Source organism: Canis lupus, chromosome 19, assembly GCF_003254725.2.
Source record: "Canis lupus dingo isolate Sandy chromosome 19, ASM325472v2, whole genome shotgun sequence".
NCBI classification, from domain to species: Eukaryota; Metazoa; Chordata; class Mammalia; order Carnivora; family Canidae; genus Canis; species Canis lupus.
In genome coordinates this window covers 39552587-39559882 of record NC_064261.1, presented here as the reverse complement: position 1 = coordinate 39559882, position 7296 = coordinate 39552587, and the positions used below count along the sequence as shown (strand labels likewise).

The window sequence follows — 7296 nt, the reverse complement described above, 5'->3', positions numbered from 1 at the left end:
TCCAGATTTTAATCTATAATAGTGCCTCTATGAACATTGAATGTCTTTGTGTAGACATGTTTTCTTTTATTTATTCATGAGAGACAGAGAGAGAGGCAGAGAGACATAGACAGAGGGACAATCAGGGAGCCTTATGTGGGACTCCATCCCAGAACCCTGGGAACATGCCCTGAGCCAAAGACATGCTCAACTGCTGCGCCACCCAGGAGTCTGCCATGTTTTCATTTGTATTAGGTAGATACTTAGGAGTGAAATTTCTAATATGAGAAGTGTATGTTTAATTAACTTTGTAAGATACTGCCATACTGTTTGCCAAAGTAGCTATGCCATTTTGTATTTCCACCAGCAGGGACTAAAAATTTAAGCTGTTCCACATTATCGCCAAACTTAGAAATGTCAGGTTTTTTTTTCCTTTTAGCTGTTGCAGTGCTTGTATAGTTGTATCTCATTGTGGCTCTAATTTGCATTTCCCTCCTGACAGATGATGTTAAGCATCTTTTCATGTGCTTATTGGCCATATCTGTATCTTTGTGGAAGTGTCTTCCTATCTTTTGCCCATTTCTTTTATTGAGTTGATTGTCTTCTTCAGTTGTAAGAGCTCTATATATTCTGAATATGAACTCTCTGACAGTGTATTTTTGGCAGCTAGTTTCTTCTAGTCTGTGGCTTGCCTTTTTTTTTTTCTTTAACTGCCTTTTAAAGAGCAAAAGCTTTTAATTTTATGCTTGTGCTTGTGATCTGTTTAATAAATCTCTGCTTCATCAAGTGTCACAAGTGTTTTCTCGTATGTTTTCTTCTATAATTTTAGTAATTTGAGCTCTTACATTTAGGTCTATGATCCATTTTGAGTTAATCTTTGTAAATGGTATTTGTAGGGGTCAAGGTTCTTTCCCTGTTGAATTATCTTAGCACCTTTGTAGAAAAGAGTTGATCCTATATATATGGATCTATTTCTAAACTCTCTCTTCTATTCCATTGATTTATATTGTCTTTTCTTTGCACCAGTACTACAATGTCTTGATTTTTGCAGCTTTAAGTAAATCTTGAATCAGGGTATAAATCTTACAGTCCTGTTCCTCTTTCCAGGATTATTCTAAGTCCTGTGACTTCTCATTTAAATTTTTATATCATCATATCAATTTATTTTCAAAAAAGTTTGCTAAGATTTTGACTTGGATTGTATTGATTCTATAAATCAATTTGAGGAGAATTGGCACATTAAGTTTGAGTCTTCCTTTTTTTTTTAAGATTTTATTCATTCATGAGAGGCAGAGACACAGGCAGAGGGAGAAGCAGGCTTCCTGTGGGGAGCCTGACGCAGGACTCAATCCCAGGACCCCAGGATCATGACCTGAGCTGAAGGCAGACACTCAACCACTGAGCTACCCAGGCGTCCCCAATCTCTACATTTTAATTGGGAAGTTTATCCCAAAAGACTTAATGTAGTTATTTACATGGTTAGGTTTGTATCTACCTTTAATGTTTCCTACTTGCCTCTTCTGTTTTTTGTTCCTCTATTTTTCTTTTCTTGTCTTTTTTTAATGAATCTAAATATTTTTTAGTATTTCATTTTCCTATTGGAATTTTTTTTCCCATTGGTATTTTAATTGAACTTCTTTGTATTGTTTTTTAGTGATTGCTCTAGAGACTATAATATACATTCTTAACTTTTACAGTCCACTTATAGTTACTAATTTTATACTTAGGATTTTCTGTCTCTGTTTATAGCCATTGTTTTCTTTTTTATATATATTTTTCCAGTTTGAATATCTATGAGATAACATCCTCTGATTTTTTTTATATTTATTTATTTATTCATGAGAGACACAGAGAGGCAGAGACAGGAGAAGCAGGCTCCTCACAAGGATCCCAATATGGGACTCAATCCGGGACTCCAGGATCACCCCCTGAGCTGAAGACAGACGTTCAACCACTGAGCCACCCAGGTGTCCTAGCCTCTGATTTTTGAAAAGGTTTGTTGAGGGGCACCTGGGTGGCTCAGTCAGTTAAGCATCTGACTCTTGATTTCAGCTTAGGTCATGATGTCAGGCTTCCTGTGGGGAGGAACTCTCACATGGGTTGTGAGATGGAGGCCCAGTCAGGCTCTGCGCTCATTGAGAAGTCTGCTTGATATTCTCCTTTCCTCTCCCTCAAGCCTCCCTGCTGACACACAGACTCATGCTCTCTTTCTCTCTAAATAATAAATGTGATCTTAAAAAAAAAAAAGGTTTGATTTAGAAAGTTTAATATTTAATAGGATAAGATTCACAGTATTCTCTTAGGATTTTAAAAAGTTTTAACCTCATCTTCTTGTACCTTTTTTTTCTCTTTCATTAATCTTTAAGATCTTATTAAACATTTATCTATTTCCTTTAAATCTCTTCACCTAATATTTAGCTTTTGATCCTATTGATCCTCTTTATGTTTTCTTGTTTGTTTTTTAATTTCTGCTCTTATATCATTTTCCTTCCTTATGCTTTCTTTAAGGTTTTTTCCCCTAGTTTGCTAAGACTAAGTTTCAGTTTTCTTTCTTATAGTCTAGTTGATATACTGACTTTTTTTTATCAACTTTTGTGACATCTTTTATCTGTACATTTCATCTGTGTTCATTTTTCTCTCTGTAGTTCCCCCTTTAGTATTTCTTTAAGTTAGAGCCTGTTGATTAATGATTATAAACATTAATGTGTCCTGTCCTCTTGAATGATATTTGGACTCAGTATAAAATTCCAGGTTGGCAGTTATCTTTCCCTTAGCACCATTAAATTCTCTGCTGTCAGGGTGCCTGAGTGGCTCAGTGGTTGAGCCATCTGCTTTCGCTCCCAGGGTCCTGGGATCTAGTGCCTCATCAGGCTCCCCACAGGGAGCCTGCTTCTCCCTCTGCATATGTCTCTGCCTCTCTCTCTGTGTCTCTCGTGAATAAATAAATGAAATTTTTAAAAATTCTCTTGCTGTTTATGAACAGTTTACTGTCAGTATAGTTGTTTTTCCTTTGTAGATAATCTGTCCTCTTTCCTTGGCAGCTTTTAAGTTGCCTCTTTATCTTTGATATTCTACCAATTTGTCATCTGTTTGACAGTTATTCATCTTGCTCAGTAATGAATATGCTTTTTGTCAAAGACCCACATCTGTTTTTCAGTATGAAAAATTCTCAGCAAGTGTATCTTCAATATTGCTTCTTACCATTTGCTCCATTTTTTTAACTCCAATTTGCTAAATTTGGGCCTCTAACTCTACTGTTGGGTCTCTAACCTTTCTCATATTTTTCATCTTTGTGTTCTGTGTTCTTCTGAGGCTTTCAACATGGTCTTCTAATTTATTTAATTACTCTTCAAATATGCTTGATCTAAAATTAACCCCATTTATTGCATATTTTTAGTGACTTTTTCATTTCTAAAATTTCTAATTAGTTCTTACCTCATTTGTGCCCATTTTTGTTCATATATTCTTTGGTGAGAATTATGCCATCATTTATGCTTCCAATAAATGCTTTATCATACTATCCTACAAAATTATTTTTGCCTGATTTTATTTTGGTTTTGTTCTTGACATAAAAGGAGTTATCACATGTAAACCCCATGGACCTTTTTTTTTTTTTTTAGATTTATTTATTTATTTGAGAGAGTAGGAGTAGGAGTAGGGAGAAGCAGACTCCCCACTGAGCAGGGAGCCCAATGCGGGGCTCGATCCCAGGACCCCAGGATCATGACCTGAGCCAAAGGCAGATGCTTAATGGACTGAGCCACCCAGGTGCCCTCTCACCATGGACCATCTTGAGGAGGATGATTATAATGTGAAAGAAGAAAATAATATATGAATAATGAGTAAATGCTACCTTCTAGCTCAGTAGTTTTCATACTGAATTGTTGGCCAGTTGGCTTTTACAGTGGCTGAGGATAGCAGGCTCCATAGGAAGTTCTCTCTGGCTATTGCATGAGTTCTGGGATAGAGTCAAATTTGTTTTGAGGCTTTTGCCTTGGACTATCTCTTGGATTGCATAACTTCCTGTACTTTGGATTTCTTTTTTCTTTGTAACTTATAGCTAAGAGCACTTTATGAAATAAAACTTTGTTAACTCAGGCTGAAACATGAGTTCAGGACTTCTAATTCTTTTTTTCCTTTGAAGTAAATGTTTCTGTATAGTATATTACTATATATGAGTCATATAAAACTTATTTTTCAGCAGACAAGCTCCTGCAAGCTCTGGAAGGTGTTTTTTAAGGGGGAAGGGATTTTTAATTCTTCCAGCTTTATTGAGATATAATTGACATATCTGGAAATATTTAGACTGTTAAAATATTCTTTTCTGTTTTTATTTGCATTACTTTCATCTTTGTTGGCCAGTTCCCTCTTTGAATTACCTGCTTTTCTAAAAAGTCACATGGGTTCATTAATGGGGACAAGGAGGCAACACAACTATATACTTTGCTGTATCTGTTGTTGCTGTCCGAGGGCTGCAAGCGCCCCTCCCCTTGTCTTCCCTGGCTCCCTTCATACTGGCAGCAAGGAAGAAGGGAGGGTGATATGGGAATATGTGCGGGGGGGGGGGTAGGAATGCAGTAAAGAAATGCACCTAGCTTTTAAAAAAAAAAAAATGAACTGAACAACATGTATGAACTGAACAACATGCAGTAACCACTGGCAAGCTTTGAAAGAAGTGACATGATTGGTTACAAATATGATGAACATTTATTATTTGCAGAGTGATTTGTAGACTGGAAAGCTAACAGTGAAGTTTGTATTTTATGCAATTACTCATTGTTAATATGCCATGATAACTGGAATTTGAACCATGTTGTTCAAAGACGTGTAATTTAACGGAACAGTAGTAACTGAAAGCTGTGTATATCTGAACCATGCAAAGCTAGGACTTCATGTATGTGTAGTCCTTGTTATTGAAAGCTCTGTATGAGAGCTGGGCATTCTTTGTTTTCCCCCTTCTCTGGGAGTCCAACTTCTATAGACTGCATCAATTGCCCTCCCTTCTCAATAGCTTCTAATTGGATTTGGTCTTTGGAAAGCATTAACAGGAGATCGAATGCAAGGAGAAGAGAAAAGTCAGGATATTTATTTTCCTTCTCTGCTGAGCCACATTTTGGGATTTCTGTCCTCCTCTCCTGAAGGCCACACCTTGCACTAAGCAAAAGTCTCAGCTCCTGTATAGCCACAGCTTCTCAAGTTCCAGTTACTACTGTCTCTCTTTGCCCCTTCAGGTCTAGAGGTGGTAATAGCTTCCTATACTCATTAGTTCTAGTAGGGTACATTACCATCCCTTGTGGTTTTCTTTAAAGCTTCCCAAAGCTTTGTTTATGACCTCTTCACAAAGCTATCTTCAAGCATAGCACTCCTGAGTGTGCCATGTGTTTCCCACCAGGACCCTAACCTAGACACCATGTCACACTATTCACGGAAAATTACATGTACCTATCCAAATATGTGTATGCACTCAGAGAGGTCTGAACAGATATAAACAGTACATCATTTTTAACCCTATGCCTTTTTCCTAATCTGCTTTTAAAAAGTAGATTAAGGGGCAGCCCAGGTGGCTCAGCGGTTTAGCGCCGCCTTCAGCCCAGGGCCTGATCAGAGACCCGGGATCAAGTCCCACATCAAGCTTCCTGCATGGAGCCTGCTTCTCCCTCTGCCTGTGTCTCTGCCTCTCTCTCTCTCTCTCTCTCTCTCTCTCTCTCTCTCTCCTCTCTCTCTCTCTCTGTGTCTCATGAATAAATAAATGAAATTTTTTTTAAATCATGAAAAATAAGATTACATATACTGATGGATTATTTCAGCTTCAAAAGAGTTAATCCATTTTTCTAGTTTAGATCTTTACTGAAATAGTTTTCAAGTTAACTACAGGCATACCTTGGAGATACTACAAATCATTTCGAGACCACCACAATAAAGTGAATATCTAAAAGCAAATCAAATGAGTTTTTTTGGTTTCTCAGTGCATATAGAAGTTGTTTATACTATAGTCTCTTAAGTATGCAATGCCATAATTTTTTCTTTAAGATTTTATTTATTTACTCATGAGAGGCACAGAAAGAGAGAGGCAGAGACACAGGCAGAAGGAGAAGCAGGCTCCATACAGGGAACCTGACCTGGGACTCAATCCCAGGACTCCAGGGCTGAAGGCGGCGCTAAACCTCTGAGCCATCTGGGCGTCCCAGCATTATTTTCTTTTAAAAAAAAAAATGTTCATCCCTTAATTTAAAAGTACATCCTTGCTAGGGCCTCTGGGTGGCGCAGTTGGTTAAGCATCCAACTCTTGGTTTCAGCTCAGGTCATGATCTCCGGGTCATCAGATCAAGCCCTGCATCAGGCTGAGCTTAGCGAGGAGTCTGCTAAAGTTTTTCTCTCCCTCTGCCCCTCCCCATGCTCTTTCTCTCCCTCTCTCTCTCTCTCTCTTTCTCTAAGATAAATAAATAAATCTTTAAAAATAATAATAAATAAAAGCACTTTGTTGCTAATGAATGCTAACCATTATCAGCCAGTCATAATCTTGTTGCTGATAGAGGGTCTTGTCCCAATGTTGAGAGCTGCTGACTGATCACAGTGGTAATTGCTAAAAGTTGGGGGTGACTGTGGCAATTTCCTAAAATAAGACCACAATGAAGTTTGCTACATCAATTGACTCCTTTGTGAATGATTTCTCTGTAGCATGTGACACTGGTAGCATTTTATCCACAATTGAACCTCTTTCGAAATTGAAATCTTCTGGAACCCTGCCATTGCTTTATCAACAAATTAATATAATATTTTAAATCCTTTGTTGTCATTTCAACAAACTTCACAGCATCTTCACTGGGCATATTCCATCTCAAGAAACCATTTTCTTTGCTCATCCATAAGAAGGAACTCCTTATCCATTAAATTTTTATCATAAGGTAGAAGCAATAACAAACACAGCTGATAACATAACTTTTTTCCCCATTAGATTAACCTTATTGATCTAGCTGAACCATTAGCCAGTGTTTTTTCTGATGCATTGGAAAGAAAGGGGGAAAAAAAAAGGCAGCAATTCAGCCACCTCCAGTTTCCACTTCTAATTCTAGTTCTCTTACCATTTCCTTTAATGAAGTTTGAGTCTTTCAAAGTCATCCATGAGGGCTGGGATCAACTTCTTCCAAACTCTTGTTCATCATATTTTGACCCCTCCCATGAATCATGAATGTTCTTAATGGCATCTGGAATGGTGAATCCTTTTTAGAAGGTTTTCAATTGTCTTTGCCCAGATCCATCAGAGGAATCACTAAATATAGCAGCTGTAGCCTTATGAAAGGTATTTCTTAAAGAATA

At 37.5% G+C, this 7296-nt stretch overlaps 1 non-coding gene across 1 annotated transcript; it reads left to right on the top strand.

Annotated features, from left to right (window-relative positions):
• Positions 1-6896: 6896 nt before the first annotated feature.
• Positions 6897-6990, top strand: LOC112650066 (small nucleolar SNORD12/SNORD106). The gene has a single exon (XR_003129925.1). It is a non-coding gene; the product is annotated as a small nucleolar SNORD12/SNORD106 (small nucleolar RNA).
• Positions 6991-7296: the final 306 nt, after the last annotated feature.